This window comes from Zootoca vivipara, chromosome 7 (genome assembly GCF_965207765.1).
Source record: "Zootoca vivipara chromosome 7, rZooViv2.hap1.1, whole genome shotgun sequence".
NCBI lineage: Eukaryota > Metazoa > Chordata > Lepidosauria > Squamata > Lacertidae > Zootoca > Zootoca vivipara.
Genome location: NC_142590.1, coordinates 60,270,150 through 60,295,406, shown reverse-complemented (window position 1 = coordinate 60,295,406; position 25,257 = coordinate 60,270,150). Strand labels below are relative to the sequence as shown.

Genomic DNA, 25,257 nt, shown 5'->3' with positions numbered 1-25,257 from the left:
TGTACTGCATCTGGAAGAAGGATTGATGGGGACGGAGCGATAAGGGGAGTGAGTTTTTATTTTATTTTTTTTCTTCATATTGTTGCCTCGTACCTTCCCGGACGCGATGTCCTGGCTTGTTTGGAGTGAAAGAGAAGCAAAAGACTGTGTGAGTTGAACCTTATAACTGTTGTTACTGAGCATATTTTTTTTAAAGATGTGGAGTTGCCGATGAGAAAAGCCCCCCCCTAGTCGGACGGAAGGAGCTCTGGATGCGTTCGGAGGATTTATGAGCTGTGACGCACTTTAAATTGGAGCAGCGACCTGAAGCTAAGTTCAGCTATAGGGCAAGGAGATCCATTAATTTACCAAGAGTCTATGGTTTGATGTTTGGGTCTCCTGCCTGGAAAAGCTGTAAATTCTATAATGATCGTAAATCTTCATGGCTATGAGAGAAAGCGAAAGTGATTTGAGCTTTTTAAGATGGCGCTACTTCGAATTGCTTCGACGCAACAGGGAGCTCCATTAAGAAGATTTATGGGGAGGCTGGACTGATTAACTCACACAGGAGAAAGAACATCTGTGAGACTTTGTTTGATATTTATATCAGCAGCTGGGAAACAATCGTGAAAGTGGAAAACATCTATGTGACTGTAAGGGGAAGATCTGGATTATTATGAACTTGGAGGACGATTTGAACTTTAGAAAAAAGACGGCAGTGGACAGTTGCGAGGAATTCCCAATTTCTTGAAGCATGGGAACCCAAATAAAAAATTCTTTAGATGATTTGGCATAACATTCGGTCTGATTGATATATATATGTGTATAATTTGAAATATTGAATGTGATATAATTGGTTTTAATTGGAAAATTAATAAAAATATTTTTTTTTTAAAAAAAAAAAGAGAATTGTGTGTGTGTGTTTGAGTATTCACGTGTTAATAGGCAAATTCCTGGACATTCCTTACCTCTGAATTTAATGAGGGAATGGAAAACATGACCATCTTTTCAGATATGCTTGACGGTATTCCTATTGTGTATTTCAAGATGCTGGAATTTTAAAACCACTCTATGCCCAGTGCAAGGCATATATATAACAAAGGCAGAATAACAGCCAAGCTAGGCATTTGTCTTCTGTTTGCTTATGCCTTAAGCAAGGGCCTTACATTCACTCACTTTCCTTTTGTTCTGAGTCTGCCGATTTTAATAGTTCCGGGCACCCATTATAGATAATGGGTTTGATAGGGCATGGAGGTGAAAGTGACCGACTCTAGTGTACGCTGAAGGATTAAAAGCAGCTGTTTGTCACAAGCTGATGTTCCTAATACAATCCGACAAGCAAAGGTTCCAAGAATTCACAACGGAGGCAGCCGCTTATTGTATCCTTTCTATTTCCACATCAGCTTTCTTTCACGCAAACCTTCTACAGAACAAAAGCCTCAGAATTTCTCTGGAAATGTCTGTGTGACTAATGATGCCTGAGGTGACACCCATGTAAAGCCAGAGAGATGTCACCGACCTTCAGGTAAGATTTGACGGCTGGGATCTGCTTTTCCAGCTTTGTCGCTTTTCGAATTGTGGCAGCTAAGAAACATATCATTGTGGGAGATAAGGAAAGTGGAAATTTCACTGGAATGGTGACCTATCTATTTTAGGATCTCCAAAGATTTGATTTTTTTTCATACTGTGAATAAGAATAAGACGAGAACTAAGCTGTCATAACTGTGTGTCCCACCCCTCCCATTTCAGCAAGACACTTAATAAGAATGCACTACAGTTATCTGATGGGAACTTTTAATTAACAAGATGCTCAGCAAAACTTCTCCAAAGCCTGTAGCATCTCTGATCCCAGCTGAAAATTCATCTGCTTGATGGGCCCTCCCTATGCCTTTGCTGATTGCCAGCCATAGCTGTTTTGGCATAAAGAAAAGTGATCCCACTTCTCTAATTCAATACTTGATTTTCCTTTCTGCTTCTTGTTAATTATGGGTCCTCTGTTCCCCTGTTGGAAAGTAGTGCATGTACAGAATAGGCTGCTTTGCAGATGTAAATAACTCATTCAATGAGCAGGCCCCTTGAGAAGGAATGCAAATCTGGGAAGAAGGCCTGTTTAGGAAGCCATAGCTGAGGTGATGCCTGTATTTTCACAGAAAGTGCAAAAGGCAACAGCAAAGGGTGTGTAATGGCAAATAATCTTAACACAAAGAGCTATTGCCTCATTCCTGGAAGGTACTGAGGCCATATTCACAGGTTACCAGGAATGGCATGGGTGCTGCTACCAAGTGGTTGGCTGCTTGCAGGCCACTCCTGGTCCTGGTCAACAGCCACATAGAATGGCTGGCAGCTTATTATCAGCCTGCAGGAGCAGTTGGTGGTGAAGAAGAGCATCACAGACATGACTTTGCAGCAATATGGGGACAGGCTGGTGGTGAGGTCCAAGCAGTACAGGCACACTGCTGGGAATGCCCTGGGTAGCAATATTGCCTCATCCTCACCACCTCTCCCGTTCTGCTTCTACACTGTCCCTCTGGGAGGCCAAGTCTGCAGTGGTGCCCGTTGACCACTCTGCCAATGTGTTTTTCTGGACAGTAGGGAGCAGCACAGATGTTGGAAGTAACCACCAGCTATCCTATAAACTGGGGGTGGGAAACCTGCAACCCCACCAGATGCTGCTGGAGTAAAACTCCCAGCATCACTGGCTCTTGGCTGGGGCTTATGGGAGTTGCAGTTCAACAGCACCTGGAGATTCACAGATCAGTGATCCAGTACACAGAAAGCTAAATCTAACATCTACTGTGTCCAAAGATTACACATTCTTTGCTCGTCTAAACTGTTTATTTTTAAATAGAGAGAACCAAGCACATAGATATGGGGGTTTAATAGAAATATTGAAAGCAAATGACCCATCTCTTATAGCTGGGACATTCCTACAGCAGGCATAACCTGGGGAGAAAATGGACAAACAGATCATTATATGGGAAGCACACACCAGCCTCCCATTGTGAATAATAGCTGCTGTGAAGCATGCATGGTGAGGCTCAAGCAGCAGGACGCTGAAGAAAGAGGCTTCTGCTGAGCCCTGGATTAATTCCTTCTTCCAGAAGCAAACGGTAGCATTGAAGAGGTTCTGGAGTTATACCCCGAGAAGCCCTGGCTCAAATGAAGCAAGGGCTAAAAAGGATAAGAAAGTAAATGTGCAGGACTCTAAAGATCTATCTTCTCCTTCTTTCTGCTTTGGCGATCACTCGTAGCCGAGTAAGATTGTCTTCCATAAACACGGTTTTAACAAAGGGTCCATAAGTGACTGTGGAGGCCAAATTTGGATCCACACGTCCTTCCACAGTGTGGCATGGAAAAAGGGTAAGAAAGTAAATGTGCAGGACTCTTAAGGATCTAAAGAGCCAGTGTGATGTAGTGGATAAGAGTGGTAGACTCATAATCTGGGGTACCAGGTTCATGTCTCCGCTCCTCCACATGCAGCTGCTGGGTGACCTTGGGCTAGTCACACTTCTTTGAAGTCTCTCAGCCCCACTCACCTCACAGGGTGTTTGTTGTAGGGGGAGGAAGGGAAAGGAGATTGTTAGCCACTTTGAGACTCCTTCGGGTAGTGATAAAGCGGGATATCAAATCCAAACTCTTCTTCTACTACTACTATCTATCTTGTTATCTGAAGAAGTGTGCATACACATGAAAGCTCATACCAATGGCAAACTTAGTTGGTCTCTAAGGTGCTGCTGGAAGGAATTTTTTATTTTGTTTTGATCTATCTATCTATCTATCTATCTATCTATCTATCTATCTAGTTACAGGTAGGTAGCCCTGTTGGTCTGACATGGTCGAAACAAAATAAAAAAATTCCTTCCAGCAGCACCTTAGAGACCAACTAAGTTTGCCATTGGTATGAACTTTCATGTGCATGCACACTTCTTCAGATACACATCTATCTTCAGATACTATCTATCTATTATCTATCACATCTTCAGATACTATCTATCTATCTATCTATCTATCTATCTATCTATCTATCATCTATCTATCATCTATCTATCTATCTATCTATCTATCTATCATCTGTCCAAATCTTTGGGAGCTGCATTATTCCCTCAGTGGAAAACAGGATTGATTCTATCAATAATATTTCCCGGGTAGCTCATACTTAAAAATATATATTAAAACAATAAGTATATAATAAAGCAATAGCAAAACAGCGAAATAAAAACAGCAGCATCAAGATATCTCATCAGGTTAAAAGGCCTGGAGAAACAAAGAGGTCTTTGTGTGGTGCAGAAAATACATAAATATATATGCCGTGCTGGCCTCCCTGCAGAGAGATTTCCATCAACAGGGTGTCACAAGTGAGAAGGGCCTATCTACGGTCATTACCCACTTCACTTCCGATGGTGGAAGCACCCTGAGGAAGGCTGCAAAGATGATCACAGTGCATGGGGAGGGTGATGTGGGAGTAGGAGAGTTGTACTCACATGGTCCTTTTCCTAGCATGGTGCCAAAACAAGGCTTGAAAACTAATTGAAATGGGTAGAAAATGGGTCTTGCCGAAGAGTGCCTTGTTTTGTATAGCAACTACCTGGTCAAACACCTCTTGGCAAATATTGAAACAGGCTAGAATATGGAAAAAGCAAGCCATGAGCCCTCACTAGACTTCCCCTTCTTGTAACAAATCACCTCTTGGACTCTACTAGCCACAATGGCTATGTTCTCCCTCCAATGTTGGAGGCAGTGTGCCTCTGAATACCAGTTCCTGGGAATCACAAATGGGGCACTCAGGTCCTACTTCGGGGCTTCTTGTTGGACACTGTAAGAACAAGGTACAGAACTATATAGCCCTGTGGCTTGATCCAGCAGAGATCATCTAAGATTTCCCTCAGCTAGATGCTGTAAGGCTACCAGTCATGAAGGGTGTGAATGGAGCAGACCTCTAGTAAGGTCTACCATACTCTTCCAAACATCTGCATCCTCACCCACAATAATTGACAACTCATCTCACAAAGAAGAGCTGTGCTTTGAACAAACATCTTGACTAAACTGCAGCACTTTTGGCATATAGGATGAGGTTGATATGAGCAATTTTATTCTTGAAGTGTGCAGCAAACACATTACAGCAGACTTCCTGGAATTTCTTTCATGGAGTTAGGCCTCTCCTGAAATGTGTATCCTTTGGGCGGGGGTGTCTGTTCTTATGTTACCTCAGTGACATCGGAACAGCTCCCTGTTGTCATTATGAGAAAGATGCCAACTATCTCGTCTGAACCTCCACAGTCATTCATATGCCACCCATTTACAACCTTCATAATGTAGAGAATTTTAAAGAGATGTCCTTACTGACCATTGCTTAGAGTTTTGTTCTGGAAATCCTTATAAGACACTTTGAACCAGGACTGATCTTTTCAACTTCCTTTTTTATTTTTGATTTTTCGCTGGAGAAAATTGCTTTTTAAATCAACTCTCATCTTTATATTTGCTATTTCATGTCCCTGTTTCAAAGTATTCTTAACTGCTTTAAGGGTCAAAATATACAATGAAGTATATTTCATTGTATTTCATTGTAGCCACAGTGCACAGTAAGGACTTCCCCACACTTCCACTTCTCCCATGCTTAGAAATCAGGGGTCTGGGCAGTTTCCAACTTATCCTATGCTTTCTGGGCAGGGCTCCAAGTGGTTCTATGTTTGTTGTGACACTTTTCCTGGGAAAACAGGCACTTTAGCACTGAATCAGAGCGGATGTCAACCTGCTAAAAACCCAGTTGACATGTGCTTTGATTCAGTGAAAGATTGGGTTTTCCTAGAGGGAAGTGGCAGGGCAAACAGAAATCTGGATGAGCCCAGAAGTTTATGCCCTGCCCCCAGTCATGATGGTGAATGAAAATCACAACCACACTGCTATTAGCTTAGGGGAAAACCTCCCATTGGCACCAATAGGAGCTTTCCCCCACTAAGGCTAATAGCTGTGTGTCTTTGGGTGTAGGGGAAATTTTCATTTAGCATTACTTCTAGTTTGGCCCTCAATCTGTATGAGAGGGTGCAGACAATAATAAAATAAACACATAAATATTTCTGAAGGTATTTGTGAAGCTCATCTCAAAAGCTATGCTCTAAGCCCTCAAAATGTTCAAAGTGATCAAGGGCGGATAAAAATCCTTTGGAGAGAAAAAGTGTTGTCAAAATACACATATATTTTGAAGCTGAGAAACTGCTTAATACATTCAGACCAATGCTCTGTGACATTTCCCACAAGACTTTAATGCTGTTTACAAATTCTGAAGAACACCTCCAGTCATTTCTCGCATGGACTTATGATTTATTTAAAAGAAAAATGGGACAGTGCATGTGTGGGTCTGTGTTTAATGTGAAAAGGGATTTGGAGATGAATAGTCAACAGCCATGAAGGATTGCAGAGAAAACGTGAAAGGGGGGATGAATGGGGGTGGGCTCTGAGCGTGTAATAAGCTATTTGTAAGGAGGCAACTGCTTCATCTCACGCACCAGAGTTTAATAAAATAATAACTCATTTAAACAAATCAATTATGAGTCAGAGGAAATATTGCTCAAGAAAGTGCTGCAGTAGACTCATAGAGTCGTAGAGTTAGAAGGGACTGCAAGGGCCATCTAGTCCTACCTCCTGAAATGCAGCAATCTTTTGCCCAACAAGGGGCTCGAACCCACAGCCCTGAGATTAAGAGTCTCACGCACTACTGACTGAGCTATGCATATGAAAGGCACCTTCCAACTTTACTGCTACCCTGACTCACATCCAACAAAGCACTATGGTAGGTTAACTTTCAAACATCATTCCCAGCAATGAGATCCAACACAAACCCAGGAACAACAGACAGACAAAAGCATGGACACAAAACTTAGAGAAACATCCAGTATCTAAAATGATATTAAAAACCCAGATTTCCCATTGGTTCTAAAGCAGAATACTGGAGGTATATATTTTATAAGAAAAGAGCTAGAATAATTATTTTGGAAGATTTGCCTACTACTTTTTCAATTACAGCTCAGTTCTTTGCTCTAGCATTAAAATAGTACACCCACCCACTTCCACCAGTACATTTAATAGCTAAGAATATATTCAGTTGTGGTTCCATTTTATCATTACTCTGTGTGCAACAACAGAGACCACATTTCTATTGGTGCAGTTTAGTGTGAATATTGCTATGCTTGGCTAAGCGTGTCCTCTTTGATTTTGGCTTACTGATGGGTTCCTTCTTTTAGCTTGCTGTTCAAATGGTCTTTTACATCTCCGTTAGGATGCATGTAAATGCCAAACAGGAAAGGATTAAATAGGAATCTGGGCATGATTTTCAGTCTTTAGGAAGAAACAGAAAGCCAGGCTGCCTACAAAGGAAAACAACAATTCCATACATTTTGTAAAGGGGTAAAATATGAATGTTAAGCCATAATAAACAATTATTAGACATGGCAATTTTGGGCACATAGGGATATAATAGAATCATAAAATCATGGAATTGTAGATTTGGAAGGATCACTAGGGATCATCTAGTCCAACCCCCTGCAATTCAGAAATCTCAACTAAAGCATCCCTGCCAGATGACCACCCACCCTTTGCTTAAGAGTCTATCAGCTTCCGAGGGAGTCTGTTCCAGTGTCAAACAGCTCTAACCACCAGAAAGTTCTTTCTGATGTTTAGTCAGAATCTCCTTTCTTGTAACTTTAATGCATTGCTTCAGGTCCTACCCTCCGGAACAGGAGAATTACCAGGACTATTACCACCTTAGTATTTCTGTGTTATTAACTATACATATTCATATGTGATGCATTTAGATCAGGTACCCCCAAACTTTGGCCCTCCAGATGTTTTGGACTATAATTCCCATTTTCCCCAACCACTTGCCCTGTTAGCTAGGGATCATGGGAGTTGTAGGCCAAAACATCTGGAGGGCCGCAGGTTGGGGGTGCCTGATTTATATGTATGCCTAAGATTTCTGAAAGGTATACATATGCACATGGAAAGGATGACTGCAGTGCCAATCCCCAGTTTGGAGGGATCTTTGGGAAAGATGCTCTTAATATGGCCCCCATTTCCTGCTTATCACTGTTGCTGCTGAAAGCTTCTTTTTCTGGGCCCAATTGGCACTACCTTGCCAAGAGAGAGGACAAGTGTTGCTCCTTCTTCTCTCCTTCACAGATGTTTCGGTGGTTAAAGCACATGCTCTGCATGCAAAAGGTCCTAAATTCAATCCCCAGCCTCTCCAGCAATGCTTGTCAAAGAAACAACGCTGTTGGATTTGATTCCCTAGCAAAAGAGATATTTGCTTATTACCCTCGTTTTATACCACATCTACCTCATAAGCTTATATAGGATTACAAAGCCTGGGAAAAGTCTCTATATGAAATCCTGGAGAACTACTGCCAGAGCAGTGTTCTTCAAGGTTAGGTCCTGAGATGCTGATGGACTATACGTCGAATCACCCCAGACTATTGGTTAAGTTGGCTGGGGATGAGAGGAAGAGTGGTCCAGTAACATCTGGGGAGCCAAGGCTGAAAAACACTTGTTGTTGTTGTTTAGTCGTTTAGTCGTGTCCGACTCTTCGTGACCCCATGGACCATAGCACGCCAGGCACTCCTGTCTTGCACTGCCTCCCGCAATTTGGTCAAACTCATGTTCGTAGCTTCGAGAACACTGTCCAACCATCTTGTCCTCTGTCGTCCCCTTCTCCTAGTGCCCTCCATCTTTCCCAACATCAGGGTCTTTTCCAAGGATTCTTCTCTTCTCATGAGGTGGCCAAAGTATTGGAGCCTGAGCTTCACGATCTGTCCTTCCAGGGAGCACTCAGGGCTGATTTCCTTAAGAATGGATAGGTTTGATCTTCTTGCAGTCCATGGGACTCTCAAGAGTCTCCTCCAGCACCATAATTCAAAAGCATCAATTCTTCGGCGATCAGCCTTCTTTATGGTCCAGCTCTCACTTCCATACATCACTACTGGGAAAACCATAGCTTTAACTATACGGACCTTTGTCGGCAAGGTGATGTCTCTGCTTTTTAAGATGCTGTCTAGGTTTGTCATTGCTTTTCTCCCAAGAAGCAGGCGTCTTTTAATTTCGTGACTGCTGTCACCATCTGCAGTGATCAAGGAGCCCAAGAAAGTAAAATCTCTCACTGCCTCCATTTCTTCCCCTTCTATTTGCCAGGAGGTGATGGGACCAGTGGCCATGATCTTGGTTTTTTTGATGTTGAGCTTCAGACCATATTTTGCGCTCTCCTCTTTCACCCTCATTAAAAGGTTCTTTAATTCCTCCTCACTTTCTGCCATCAAGGTTGTGTCATCTGCATATCTGAGGTTGTTGATATTTCTTCCGGCAATCTTAATTCCGGCTTGGGATTCATCTAGTCCAGCCTTTCGCATGATGAATTCTGCATATAAGTTAAATAAGCAGGGAGACAATATACAACCTTGTCGTACTCCTTTCCCAATCTTGAACCACTCAGTTGTTCCATATCCAGTTCTAACTGTAGCTTCTTGTCCCACATAGAGATTTCTCAGGAGACAGATGAGGTGATCAGGCACTCCCATTTCTTTAAGAACTTGCCATAGTTTGCTGTGGTCGACACAGTCAAAGGCTTTTGCATAGTCAATGAAGCAGAAGTAGACGTTTTTCTGGAACTCTCTAGCTTTCTCCATAATCCAGCGCATGTTTGCTATTTGGTCTCTGGTTCCTCTGCCCTTTCGAAATCCAGCTTGCACTTCTGGGAGTTCTCGGTCCACATACTGCCTAAGCCTGCCTTGTAGAATTTTAAGCATAACCTTGCTAGCGTGTGAAATGAGCGCAATTGTGCGGTAGTTGGAGCATTCTTTGGCACTGCCCTTCTTTGGAATTGGGATGTAGACTGATCTTCTCCAATCCTCTGGCCATTGCTGAGTTTTCCAAACTTGCTGGCATATTGGGTGTAGCACCTTAACAGCATCATCTTTTAAAATTTTAAATAGTTCAGCTGGAATATCATCACTTCCACTGGCCTTGTTATTAGCAGTGCTTTCTAAGGCCCATTTGACTTCACTCTCCAAGATGTCTGGCTCAAGGTCAGCAACCACACTACCTGGGGTGTACGAGACCTCCATATCTTTCTGGTATAATTCCTCTGTGTATTCTTGCCACCTCTTCTTGATGTCTTCTGCTTCTGTTAGGTCCTTACCACTTTTGTCCTTGATTATGGTAATCTTTGTACGAAATGTTCCTTTCATATCTCCAATTTTCTTGAACAGATCTCTGGTTTTCCCCATTCTATTGTTTTCCTCTATTTCTTTGCATTGCTCATTTAAGAAGACCCTCTTGTCTCTCCTTGCTGTTTTTTGGAAATCTGCATTCAGTTTCCTGTATCTTTCCCTATCTCCCTTGCATTTTGCTTGCCTCCTCTCCTCCGCTATTTGTAAGGCCTCGTTGGACAGCCATTTTGCTTTCTTGCATTTCCTTTTCCTTGGGATGGTTTTCGTTGCTGCCTCCTGTATAATGTTACGAGCCTCCATCCATAGTTCTTCAGGCACTCTGTCCACCAAATCTAAATCCTTAAACCTGTTCCTCACTTCCACTGTGTATTCATAAGGGATTTGATTCAGATTGTATCTTACTGGCCCAGTGGTTTTTCCTACTTTCTTCAGTTTAAGCTGGAATTTTGCTATAAGAAGCTGATGATCTTCTTATAGCAAAATCTGATGATCTTCTTATAGAAAAACACTTATGTAGACAATATTGAGTTAGATGAACCAATCATCTAGCTTATTGTAAGGCAGCTTCTTGTGTTTCTATGAGACACTTGCTCATAGAAAGAGACAGGTGGGCAAGTACAAGCAGCAAGGCAAAAGAGCAGCAGAACTTGCCATTGCCACCCTGCAGGGGTGGATGATGGGTGTAGGCCTTGGCAGTTGCCTGGCAATGCTGATTCTTGACTCTTATCCTGCAAATGTGACAAGTAGGTGTTTGAAAAGTTTTGCATCGTGCAGAAACTCATTTGGAGGGCTAGATATGGCTCGGTTCCCCATGTTGACTGTGCATGTAAAACCCGCATGTCACCCATTGACAAAAACAAATCCAAAGTTTTCTAGCAAGTCTGCAACTAGGAAAGAAGTACACATAAAAATGATCCCGTTCAGGCAATCGTATTGCAACACTCAGCTTATTTACACAAGAGTAGTCCCATTAAACTTAACTAGACTGCTCTGGGCCAAGCTTCCACCCTATGCATACTTTCTTAGTATGCACAAAATATATAGGATTGCACTGTTAGTGGGGTGGCAGATTACAGCCTGTGGTTTCTCAGACAATGTCAAGCATTTTGCATTTCGAATAAAACAACAAATACTCAATAATGCTTCAGTCTCCTTTGTGCCAGGGCATAGAAGTGTGTGGCTTCCAAGAGTTCTAGCCAAGAGAATACAGTTTAAAATGTGTCAGACAGGACTGTCTGGATTCCTTTTAAGCTCACTGTAAATGTTAGGAGGGCAAAAGTTCAGCACTAGCTTTTACACTCAATAACAAAGTAGGATGACAAACAGGAAAAGGGGGAATCCAGGAGTAATCCCATAGGAGAAACCAAATGTGTAAAGCTGCAGATGATTGTAAATAGTGAAAAGAGAAAATTGTTTCTTTCCTTTCTGTTGGTTCGTAGGAGAGATGATGTTGCTTGACACAGAAGCAATGCTGTTGGGTTAGATTTCCAACAGCAAAAAATAGAGATACCTGGTTATGACAGTGTTTTGATAGTATCACATCTTTTTTATGAGTTTAAATTGTCTTAAAGGTACATTGAATCACGCTTCCTTCTGGTAACTTTTCCTGGGAATCACAATTTTGTAAGGGCGGGGTAGAAATATCCTGTAGCAGATATCCCTATCCCCCGAACACCTCAGCTCTTAAATTTTTCCTTGCAGCTCTAATCATGGCATCTATTTTATTGTCGCACAATAACAAAGCCAGGACCATCTTACTAGTTGTGAAGGGGATTTGAATTACTGCGAGTAGTCATGAATCTGTGGAGAATGTGAGGGCGGCTTAGCATGTCCTGACAGAAATCCGTGTAATGTCTTATGACAACGGACTCCTCTTATAAATGCTGCATGAAAATCTCTGGCAGCTCTCAGTTTGTAGGGTGCCATTTGTGTGAGAAGCAACCTTCCAGGTCCTAATGTTTGCCCAGGCAAACACTAATTACAGGTTGTGCTTTGTCAAATTACTGCCTGTTATCCTCAGTTGTGAACAGCCTTATACCGAAGGCAGATCCACACCACACATTTAAAGCACTTCCAAAACACATTTAAAGTACATTACCCTGGCCTGGAAAACCCAGAAACTGTATTAGTACTTTGAATTGTAGCTCTGTGAGAGCAAAACTACATTTCCCAGGATTCTTTGGGGAAGGTCATGTGCTTGACATGTGCATTGGGTGTGCGGAAAATGTTTGGCATGGACTGGCCCTAGAATCAGATCATTGGTCTCTCCTTCGCATGAAGCTTTTAAACAGGGGTTGGATGGCCATTTGTCTGCCATTCTTTAGCTGTGATTCCCGCATTGCAGGGGTTGGGCTAATTAGCCTTTGGGTCCCTTAAAACACTGCAAATCTATGATTCTATGTATTTCCATGAACACCTTTTTAATCCCTCCATTTGATGTGGAAATATGGAGGACTGGATTTAATATTGGAAAAATTAGAACCTGAGAGAAACTGAAATTAAAAGAAGTATCTATCCCAAGTGTCGGGTGACATTTACAGCCTTGTTACTGTTAATAATAATAATAATAATAATAATAATAATAATAATAATAATAATAATATGGCAAGCAGGGTGGTAAAAAAAAGACACAATCTTCTCCTTTGCTTCAGGCAGCAAAATATCTTGTGTTGCTGGCTTTGCTTTGACATAGATTCCTAGTGTACATCATTACTCCTCTTTTCCCGTAAATGCTGCAAGGGTGGAAAACTGAGAAGAGGAGGAGGAGTTGGCAACTCCCAGAAAAAGAAGTCTGAGTATAGTCGTGGGGTGGGCCAATCTGTGTGTACCAGAAGATAAATGAGATTGTTTGCAAAGGAGGAGATGGCCAAAAATGTTTGAGAGCCACTATTCTCAATTTTACCACAGAGTAATAGAGGGAATAATAATTATCTGAGCCCATTACCTTTTCGCTCTCTGAAGAGCCATATAGCTAATATGGAGACTTTAAAACTTAGAGCAATACTTACAGGGAGAAGATGAAATGCTGCTGAGGAGATATATTTGAGCAGCAGATGGAAATTACCACCCCGATCCATCCTACCCTATTACAGGAGCTTGCCTCCCTTTACAGGAAGTGAATACAGCTCCTTTCCCTTATCTTAGGGCTGCGTAAGGTGGGGGGAGTGAGAGAGAAAATGACATTCCATTTTGTCTCAGAAAACACACATTATTTAACTTATAAAATATTTAATCTAAGTAATTAATCCTCTCACGACAGCGCTATGCACATTTTTGCTGGCAATCTATACTTTGAAATGGCCTATAGTTACCACAAACTTTGTTTCTTTTTTTCCACATGAAATTAATCAGAGACTTGTATGCTGAATTATTCAGAAGCTGAGTGAAGCTTGCTTGCTGTAGCTTCCGGCAAGAAAAAAAAAAGTGTGCTTCTTTCAAGTTTCTACAATACAATAACTTGAGTTCTCTAACGTAAGATGTAAGCGAGACGGACCTCCAACTGGCTTATCAGCTGACCACATGAGCAGTCATTTATTATTTGTATCGCTGTATATTATATTATTTTTCAGCTTGACTGATAATACTTAGCCATTTTTATTTAAAGCTGCAGGTTGTGGTGTTGTATACTTAACAATAAGAAAAACAAATTGAAATGCAAAACTTAAACAAACCAGGTTTCTCAATGTCAGTAAATAGATTTAAGTTAGAGCCTCATCTAGGCTGATCTGGCCTGGTCTCTCTCTCTCTCTCTCTCTCTCTCTCTCTCTCTCTCTCTCTCTCTCTCTCTCTCTCTCTCTCTGTGTGTGTGTGTGTGTTTCATGTGCGCTTGGGCACACATATAGGTTGCAATGTCTGGTGCATTTTTAAACTGGAGAAAAGGACAGCAAAGGGAATAGGGGTGGCATTTACAAATTATGCATGGTGATGAGAAAGTGGGCTTTGAAATCTCTCTCTTCCCTAGTTACCTTTCTCTCATATAACCAGAGTAATCCAATGAAGCTGATTGGCAGGAGATTCAAGATAAACAGTGTTTTTATGTTTTACTATACAGCATAGTTATGGAACTCACTGTCACAATATGTGGTTATGCACTCTCCCTCCACTAGGTATAGCAAGGTTCTGTGTGATATGCTTCTCAGAAGTAGGTTTGAGTGAATCTTCCCATTTTGGTTCTCCTCTGTTTTTCGGTTTTATAATCTTATGTTCATTCCACCTCATCTTCACAACAGTTTGCATTCCCTTTCCCCACCAAAAAGTCATCCTAAAAACTCACCAGCAGTATAGTGTGAATTTCTCTTAATATACACAGTTTTGTATGCAATTTTGCCTAATATACACATTTTTTATTTTTTATTTGCAAATCATCGTTCCCAAATACCTATATTTTCCCTAACATAATGCATTTTTGCTTCTTTTCCTCACTGATATATTTATTGCCCCCACCTCACCCCAATTTTACCTTAAAAGATGCATGTTTGTACTCATTCCTTGATTGGAGAACAGCATTGCAAAATTCAGAAAAGTGTGAATTTCGAAGCATGTTTGAGTTCTGGTTCACACAATGTTTCAGAAAGTGCAAATTAGGAAGGTTCACTTTTAAATGAGAACAGAATCTAATTTCTTTCCATGCCCTCTCAATTTTAGACTTTTATAAAGGATTTTGACAAATTCAGGAAACGTAAAGCTAGCAGCGGCTATTAGTCATGATTGACTGATGGATTTTATATTAAATTATTGATAGCTCATTGTTCACACAATCCCAAAATGAGTGGCGATATTAAAATACAAGATCATATTTCATTTAAATAAAACTTAAAGTGGTAACATGTTTATTGCAGGTGAGGCTCAGGATGCCACTGTAAAGAAAGGTATTGCTGATGACCTTTACTTCTGGGCAGGCATATAATGGAGAAGGCAGTCTTTCAGGTACTGTATCTCTGTCCCAAGTCATCTAGGGCTTTCCATATTATGACAAACACTTTAAATCTGGTTTGGTAGTGCACTGGCAGCCAGTGCCCTTCTTCCAATGTTGATGTCATATGTTGGTGGTGAGCTGCCCCCACAAACAGACTCATTGAAGCATTCTGCACTAGCTGTGGCTTCTGACCCAGACCCAAAGGCAGCCCCACATAGAGTTAATTCTGAATTCAGCTGTGAGACTACCAGTGCATGAAATATAGTAGGCCATTCCTATCCAGGAACAGTCAGAGGAGCCAAAGCTGGGGCCAGGCACTCTTAGCCGTGGGTGCCTTTGGGTCTCCATTGACAAAGATGGCTCAAAGAGCAGCCCAGACCTTTAGGCTGCTTGTTAAGGAGGAGTGCAACCCTATTGGGCAGCTCCCCAATTCCCAGACAAGGGAACCACCCACTCACAGAACCTCCCTCTTGTTGGGATTCAACTTCCTGGGGCACATCCAAGCCACTGCTGCATCCAACCACTGATCCAGAATCTACATAGCTTCTCCTGTAGCTATGTAGCTTATCGGTTGGTGGTTTAGGGTTGATTCATTACTACACTATCAACTCTGAGAGTTTACTGCCTAACTGTTCTGCTATCACCCAACTTTGTGATGTCTTTGTAGCCCCAGAGCTGTAGCATTGTTTTCTAGAGCTCCATAAGAAAGCTGTGAGAAATTACTTTCAAGTACAATGCTGGTGATAGAGCCACTGCTTTTAGCAGTCATATATTTGTTTAGGACCTGTTAGGAATGAAGCTAGTATGCAAAAATAAAATAAAAAAGAATCCCCTCCATTTTTCTCATAGACAAGTTCAATGAATATTTCATGCTCTTAAACAAAACAGACATTTGCAAATCACAAAAAAATCACCTCTCTAGCTTTTGTTTATAATGGTAAACTTTCCCTGTTAAATATTTAGAGATCTTTGACAGCACTTGTGTTTGGGTACAACAGTCTAAGCAAATGGGTCTCTGGTGTCACTGTGAGCTTATGTATTGCTTATTGACAGCACGGCTGTACTCCCAATTTCTTTAGTACAATGCTTTGGACGTAAAGGGAAAATAAGGAGCTGCTATTTGTCTTTCTGTGCAAGATCGCTGAAGAGTGTGGGATAAGACTTGGAGTCCAGCCTAGGATGCTTTATTCATTCTATACATCAAAAAGCCCTCAAGGCGGAATAAAATCAAAGATTTCCATAAAAATAAAAGAAGAAGAGTAGAAAGAACAAATGAAACCAGCAATAAAAACAGAGGCCCAAAAAACAAAATCTACACAGGAACAATTGGTTGATCAACAATGAGCAAGTGTATAGAACACTAGAATCCGACTTACATAGCTGAATTCAACTTGAAACGTGAAAGCAGGAGAAAATGATCATCTCTGCTAACAGCTTCAGGGCGTTGTCTGGTTCCAAAAAGAATAAAAAGAAAATAATAAGCACCACATTTGTGTGATTTAGTTCTTCCAAACCTAATTGTATCCAAATTCACCGTAAGGCGTCCTCTAGCCTCTTATTAGTGTCACTTTATGTAAACAGATATATCATATATCTGAGCTGCAAATGATCCAAATGGTTTGGAATCAGGCATGTTCCATTTCATGATGAGCAGTGAGACTACAAGGGATTAAAAATGGATCCAGGTAGAATTCCAGTGCTTGCATAGTGGTCAGGACAGGATGTGAGGGTGGGCTGGACACATTCATGCCAGTAGCAGGATGTATGATAGGGCATCACCTTGGAGTCACCTTCCTGGCACTAATGTTGCTGTTGTTTACCTGGATGGGACTGGTGCAGGGTGGCAGTGAGGATAAGGTTACACAGGTGCACAGGGAGGCATCCCACCTTTGTGGCCTTGCCATGACCACCTAACATGAGGTTCATAAGGATAGTTCCAGGATCCACCCCATCCCACGTGCTGCTACTGGTTGGTGCTCAACCCTTCTATATTATAATCTTGGATTTCTCAATTGATTAATGTGGAAAGCTCTTTCTATTTCAAAATAACTTCTCAGGGTGAACCAAGAATGGACCTATCCAGACAACAAGATGGTTCTGTTTGCTTTTTTTTTAAAAAAATATCTGTGTCTCTTTGCTTTTTCAGATGACCCATTTTATTCTTCTCCTCACCTGGTTCCCCCCCTCTCATTGCATAGTCATTGTGCTGTGTGTGTATGTGTGCTTTTGTGCTCTTTGTGCTGTTTTTGTTTTTGTTTTAATTAAACTAGTGATACCTCCCTTCTTGTGCTTGAATGGCCCCATTTGGCTACATATGTGAGGGCATATGAAGGCTTGAATAAAAAACCAAGCCGGCTATAGTTTTCTCCTTGTGATTCTTCCTCTGCAGATTATAGAATTGTAGCGTTGGAATGAACCCAAAGAGTCATCTTGTATAAACCCCTGCAATGCAGGAATCACAGCAGAAGAATCCCTGATTGAAAACCTCAAATGAAGGATAGTCCACTATCTTCTAAGGTACCTGGTAGTCCATTCCACTCTTGAACAACACTTACCATCAGAAAGTTCTTCCTAATGTTTAATCTCCTTTCCAGTGATTTGAATCTATTGGCTTGAATCCTCTGTGGGAAGAGAGAAAGCATTGCTTAGAAAGATACATGTAACATCTTTCCAAGCCTCCGCATTTAAAAGACATTTTTCTTTAGGAATAAGTGAATAGCTTTTTAATGGGCCAATCAAGGTGCCAGTTCACATGTGCAAGACAGCCACATCCCCACCCCCATACAATCCCGTTCCTTGGTGCGAAATTACATGGAGCAATGTAATGTGTGAACTGGCATGCTCTGCTGCTATCCCCATGAGTATGTGTGTCTGTATGTGTGTGTGTGAAAACTGCAGAAGTGTGTGTCCCTATAGTACTGATAGTTTGCGAGTAATTCACATACTGCAGTCCTGCAAACAATCCTGTTTCCAAGGTCAGTTGAAGGAGATCAGATAAAAAGAGAGAGAGAATGGCTGAGAAAATGATGAGCTAGTCCCTTCATCAAGCCAGAACTTAATTCTTTCTAAAGTGAAGTAAATACATATTTTAATAAATCTTTAGGCATTTCTAATCTGGGCAACAGCTTTTCAGAAGTGTCACATTTACCTTTCTGAGCATACACTTACACCAAGGATAGTGATAGTTCTCTTGATTTTTCACACAATATGTTACAATTTCAAAGGGATTTGATTTGTGCCGAGTCGCCTTCCACTCATGTTGTTAATGAAACTGGCCCAAAACAGGCATCCCAGGGAGTTCTGATCAGAGAGGTTGAGAGGTTTAGAAATACTGTTATCAAAACTTGCCCTTCTCAATTCCCTCCATGAACACAGAGCTCTTGTTGCATCCAAAGTCAACTCTTTTGATGCTTTTTTTTATTCCCCCACCTCCAGGGTTTAATTTTTCTGCTGGGGAAAAAAATCTCTTTATCACTGCTTTTAGATGGAGAAGTCATAGGGAGAACTAGATTGTCAAGGGGGGGGGAGCTTTCTATTTTGTTAGGGATGAGCAGAGCCGCAGAGCCCTTTCTTCTCTTCCTTGCTCTGTTCCTGAAGTTTTCTTTCTAAACTTGTTTGTGTCTTCTGGTTAACATATGGAATAAGTTCACAGAAGGCCTGGTGCTATGATTGTTTACCTTGACACTATACTGAGAAAGGAAGAGGCCATAGCTTAAAGTGGTGTAGCGGTTGGAGTGTTGGACTAGGACCTGGAAGACCAGGGTTCAAATTCCCACTCAGTCATGAAGCTCGCTGGGTGACCTTGGGCTAGTCACTCCACTCTCAGTCTAACCTACTCCACAGTGTTGTCGTGAGGATAAAAATGGGGAGGAAGAGAAGTTTGTATGCCACATTGAGCTCCTTGGTGGAAATGTGGGATACAAATGTAATAAACAAACAAACATACATACATACAAACACTATTCATATCCAAGGTCATAGGTTCAATGCCCAGTACCTCTGGTTGAAAGGATCAGACATCAGTTGATAGGAAAGGGCCTTCTCTTTGCTAGAGAGCCATGGAACTTGTGATCCTCAAGCTGCAACCTCCATCACCCAAAGACCATTGCCCATAATGAGCATAAGAACCTAGGAAGAGCCTGCTGGATCAGGCCAATGACCCATCTAGTCCCGCTTCGAGTGCTCACAATGGGCACTCTGATACCTGTGGGAAACCAGGAAGCAAGATTTGCACGCAAGAGCACTCTCCTCTCCTATGGTTTCCAGCAATTGATATTTGGAAGCATTGCTGCTTCCAGCTGTGGAGGCAGAGCATAGCCACCATGGCTATTAGCCATTGATAGCCCTCTCCTCTGTGGATTTGTCCAATCATCTTTTAACGCCATCCTTGTTGGTGGCCTCCTGGGGGAGTGAGTTCCATAGTTTGACTACCGTAGGTACGGTACTTTCTTTTATCTTCCCTGAATCTTCCAACGTTCAGCTTGTTATGAGTGGACACATAAGCATAAATCATCATGTATGTAGTCCAGTGGTATGGTGTCTGCTGGTGGGCAGATGAGCATGTAGCTGGAAAATTATCTCAGCAACAAACAACTGAGAGCAAAGTGGTCCAGTTCCAACACCACAAACAGTACTGGAATTCAATACACTTGAGTTGGCATGATTCCCACAGTCCATCAAATGTACAGGCCCTCAGCATTATCAGTGCATTGAGTACCAAAATAATTTAAAAAATACACCAAAGTGCATCCAGGCCCATGCAAAGAGTTAGATGGAAAAGCAATCAGCTTCGTTATGCCTTGTCTGAACATTGCGTGCAAGGAACTCATTGCAGCTTTCTGGTACAGTAACAGGAAGCTCTTTAATGACAGAATAAATGATATCAGCACCATTGCCACTAACAAGATTTTATGAAGAAAATGCACACACTTGCTCTGTTTAATAGATGTTTGTTCATTTTGGAAGCAGATTTTAATGTAGATTTCTTAACATTATGCTAGTCACGGATGATGCAAGCAGCAAAATATCCCCATTCCCTTCAGCATTGCTCACAAGCACAAGTTTAATTCAGGAATTTGATAAATGGGAAAGCTTTCATTTTTTTAAAAAAATAAGAAGGCATGAATATATATATATATATATATATATATATATATATATATATATGTGAAAGATAATGAATGGCATCTGTTAGCTGCTGGGGGCACAGATATAATGTTATGAGAGGCATAATGATTCCTTGGCATGGGAGTTCAGGAATGCATATTAGCTTTTAGGAAGGAATTCATTCCCTCCACTTAAGGTATGAATGTATTTCTCCAAGGTGCATTTGTCTCCTTTTCACAGAGTAAATTTATTTGCTGTTCTAGGAGGAATGGAATCACATGTGCACTCAATATGCATCCTTTGCCATCACAGACTTTTAAGTCATTTCCTTAACTCCGTTGCTTTCTGTTAGACTTTACCTACCCCAAGTACAGGGATGCTGGTGGCACTGTGGTCTAAACCACAGAGCCTAGGGGTTGCTGATCAAAAGGTCGGCGGTTTGAATCCCCATGACAGGGTGAGCTCCCGTTATTTGGTCCCTGCTCCTGCCCACCTAGCAGTTCGAAAGCATGTCAAAGTGCAAGGTAAACGGTGTTTCCATACGCTGCTCTGGTTCGCCAGAAGCGGCTTAGTCATGCTGGCCACATGACCCGGAATCTGTACACCGGCTCCCTCGGCCAGTAAAGCGAGATGAGCGCCGCAATCCCAGAGTTGTCTGTGACTGGACCTGACGGTCAGGGGTCCCTTTACCTTTACCCCAAATACAGCTGTTTGCCTTCTCCAAAGACACCTATTTTTCATCTGCCGTTTGCATCAGAGGTTTTCCCCATTGGTGCAACAAATAATTACAGTTCCATCAAACAAATAAGCTGCAACAAGGAAGAAGCAAAGTTTGAAGGTCAATATACCACCAATGCAATTTCCGACATTAAGGTTTTTAAAAATAAAATCATATCCATTGGCAACATTCATGAAAGAGATTACCATCCCACCGCCTCTTAGAGTGAGACTTCCACTTGAAGGGAGGGGGTGAGGGGACAGCACCCTGTTGTCAAGGACACTTCCCTGCCAGACAGTTAACTCTTTATTGTTAAAGATAACACAGCTGCTTCTACAGTTCTGGATACCTATGCTCACCAATCTAGGGTCTAGGAAGCTATTCCTAGGTCCATGCTTTATGCAGAAGTTGCTGCATCTGGGGACCACACCAGTTTATGTAGCTTCCCCCGATGGGCTTCACATATGCGTCTGAAGACTGACTCTGCTCTCCCCACTTCAACTATCTCCTGGTCATAGCTGCCAAGTTATCCCTTTTTTAAAGGGATTTCCCCTTATGCTGAATAGGCTTCCTCGCGAGAAAAGGGAAAACTTGGCAGCTATGTTCCTGGTTCTGGGAGACAGTGATGTAAAAGGGCGGCGGGGGGACGACGACACTCAGCCCTTCACTTACCTGGCCTGCCTCTTCCTCCTCTTCCTCTGAAGCTTCCCCTGTAGTTAATATAGTTGTGACCATATATTGTACGTATTATACGTCTATCTCATGAGTCTTCATCCTCGGGTGTGTGCCCAATGTCTTCATCTATGATTTTGATCATTTTCAACTAGAAGCTCATCCACTGCTCTGCTGGAAGACCCGCAACGTACCCTTTCCCCCTCTCCATTTTGCAGATCAAATTCTCGTGGTAATTTATGAACCGAAATGGCCAAAGGAAAACAAAGCCATAAATAAAAACCTGAAAAACTATAGAAGTGAAGCATATTGAAATGCCAGTTCTGGCCCCCTAGCTGACCAAATACATGGGACATTCTACAGAAGGTGGTCATGTGTGTGAAACATTGGGACTCAAAGATCTATTGTGACTTGGGCAGATATAACTGCTCAGCATCTCTCTGCAAGGTTTTCTGTGAAAGTCCTTCTATCCTTGAAACATGCATTGCCACTTATTGTATTCTCCCAATATGGAGATAGCACTCCTTTTTGTAGTGGAGAGAAGCTAGGTAGGTAGGTAGGGACTTAACTTCTTAGCTTTTGAGAGAAAAAGGGTGGATAGATCTGGTGGCAGCAATCCTGGCAATGTATAGTTTAAAGTACTGATTGATCATCTCTCTTTTCTTCAAGGGTATTAAACTTGGGTGTTGCCATTACAATACCTTGGAACCACATGTAAGCCCCGCCCCCCGGATTCCATGACAGAAAAAAGGCAGGATCTAAACATAAGAAAATTAATAAATGAAGTGAATTACCTAGCTTTTAATACCGGGTAGGTTCACCTAAAAAGTCATGCTTTCAAATCCCCCTCAAATCCTGATAAAAGTATAAGGGTTCTGAAAAAGATGGCATGACTCTTGCTGCCCCCTGGTATGACATACAGTTTTCATTCTATAGACTCGGGGACAAAAGGTGCTCCTTTTACTACACAGCCATCATTTTAATGTAGAAAGGGGAAAGCTTGTTCACCATGGATTGACTCTGAAATGAATTGAATCATTTCCGGGGGGGGGGGGCAGATATGCTATTTCCCGAGTCAATCCATTGTTCAGAACCCCCCCTTGCCCTTCAAACTGCAATTCTCCCTTCTTCAAGACTTAACAGGTGGCGATGGGAGCAGCAGTATGGCATGTGGGGTGAAGGGTGAAGGGGAAATGAAAGGGGACTGTGTCTTCCTTGCCAGTGCCCCAGTACAATTAAGGGGCATAAGGCAAATTTTATGAGCTCCACATTTCTTAAGGTGAGTCAAAACCAGAGCTTTACAAGCTGATTCCAAGCTCAGCTAGTTTTGCCAGAATCTCTGCCTTCTCTTTTCCTAATCCGGCTGATTAGGGAAGGCGTATGAGGAAAAACCGAGAGATTGAGGAAAGGTATTTCTCTGGGGTCTGAAATGCTATATTTTCTAACTTATTTGGATACATAAAGTCAAAGGACACAGCACTAAGCAGTCAATAATGCTTGAATACGCAAGTTCTCATCTGCTGGATTCTAGACATCTGCCCACTCTTTTTCCTGTCTGTATCCATTCCGTACCAGGTTTTGATTATACCTGTTACTTTCCCCTCAGGGCATATGGTGCAGTTGACATGTTTGTTTTCATGCTTCATACCTTTTATTTCTTTGTCACTTCCCTGCACCAGTGATTTAAAATCCAAACTTGTGCTTTGTTTTATGAGGAAACCTAACTGAAGATAATGCAAAAGATTATGATCCAGTTTGGGGGGGAAAAACAAGCCTTGACAAAACGTTGAATTTTAGCACTGAGCAGTAAGCTGCTAAGCCAGCAAACAAGAGAAGAAAATGGGTTCACTGACTTGTGAAAGCCCCAGAGCTGGTTTTGGAATTTGCAATCAGTTTGTCACTGAAGCTCAGTCTGTCAAGCAACACGTGCCCTTGAGATGAAATGTGAAGATCTCAATAGGACAGGCAGTTGGCAGCCCCCCCCCCCAGCCTTCTAGTCACACTCTCAGCCTCAGATCACCCAACTAGGGGGGGGGGAAAGAAAATTAGTGACCTGCCTCACAGGTCTTCCCACTCTGTTATAATGACGGAAGCTATACAGTAAGTTCCTAAAGGGATAATTCAGTGTAGCACTATGGCAATTGTTCTACCAGTGCAAACATTTCAGCTTTCCAGATGAAACCAGATGAAACCATTCCTGTTTCCTCCCCCATGTGCTGTTCTCCTAACCCCATTGTGCTAAAAGAAGTCCTTGCATGGGTTTTTGCTACTAGGACTCATTAGCTGAATCCAGCCCTATGGAATTTTATGAGGGAGTAAGGAGAGGCCAAGGAGAAAATGGGGGGAAACATTAGGGGTGTAGAGAATGTGGACTGTTTTTGCCAGGAAGAGAAAGGGATGGAGAACTAAGGAAATATAGGACTGACCAGAAGGTGCACCTACCCCAAAGTTGCATGAAAATGAAAATCCTGCCGAGTGCAGTTCCTCTTATTGGTGAAGGTTTGGCTTGTGACCGACAAGCCGTGAGGCGTTTTCCTTTCCTCTCCTTTGAATCTTGCACAGGTTTGCTGTTCCTTTCCTCTTTAAAGCATCAGACTACTGAGGAAGGGAACCTCTGGGGCAGAGTCACTGAGGCCTAAACAATCATCAGGAGGAGCACTGACGGAAATTCCATGTGTCATTTGAATGCTGTTGGGCAAATGTCAGAAGAATAAAATATTGGAGGGGGTAGGAGGGAGAGAAATTCAAATTATGCTAATTAGTTTCACCAATTCAGGGAAATTAAAGTGGCTAAATAATTTACCTCTAAGGAGGTCTGTGTCTTGTCCTTCAGTTTTTGCTCATCAGCAAAAACAAAGAGGCAATTTCTTACACCAGTGATTCGGTTGTATTCTGCAGGGAGGGAGGGGGGGAACTGCAAGGAGAGGGAGAGAGAGAGAGAGAGAGAATGAAAAAAAAAAGAATCCTCTTAAGTTTTATAGTCTGCAAAACAGAAAGGGAGTTACTGAGTGAGTGAATAGAAGAGCAACAAGGATATATATTAATATATTTTCCCCAATGGGAAGCAAAGAGGCCTATAGAAACAGTAATGATTAGTGCAGTGCAGCATTCCCCACCCCCCACCCCCGCCATAAAAGTTGCACTCAGTCCTCTTCCACAGCCTGACTGCCTTGGAGAGAATTGTGTGACTCTTTGAATTCTTCATTTATGCAATGGAGGAATCAGCCATTTGCTTCCTAACAAGAGACCTGTGGGAAATAAATGAATTAATAGCAGCAGTGGTTGGCAGTGAGGTGCTGCTGCTCATCTGACCTCTCAGCGCTGCCGCTTACTGAGGGGTGTAGAAAGAAGGGTTAGGTGACAATGAGGTTGGCATAGTGCAGACACACCTTATGTTTGCAACACACTGGCATTGCTGCCAGTCTCAGGTTCGTTTCACCACAATTCCACTTTCGTTTACATTAAAAAAGAGAGAGATCTTCACAAAAATTCACCAGCATTTTAGTCCAATTTTCTTCTAATGTACACATTTTTATGCAATCTTTCATAATATGCAAACTTTGCAAAGCATTTTTCCCCAAAATAATGCATTTTAGATATTATTATCACAAATAGATGCATTTTATGCAAATTTTAGCTTAAGATGTGCATTTTGT

The 25,257-nt window shown here is 41.9% G+C and overlaps 1 long non-coding RNA gene across 1 annotated transcript in view; it reads left to right on the top strand.

The window, feature by feature from the left end:
• The first annotated feature begins 1,094 nt into the window (after positions 1-1,094).
• Positions 1,095-25,257, top strand: part of LOC148685104 (uncharacterized) — a 97,400-nt gene continuing 73,237 nt past the window's right edge. The window contains exon 1 of the long non-coding RNA XR_015951116.1: positions 1,095-1,504. This is a non-coding gene — a long non-coding RNA (uncharacterized LOC148685104). The remainder of the gene's footprint in view (positions 1,505-25,257) is intronic.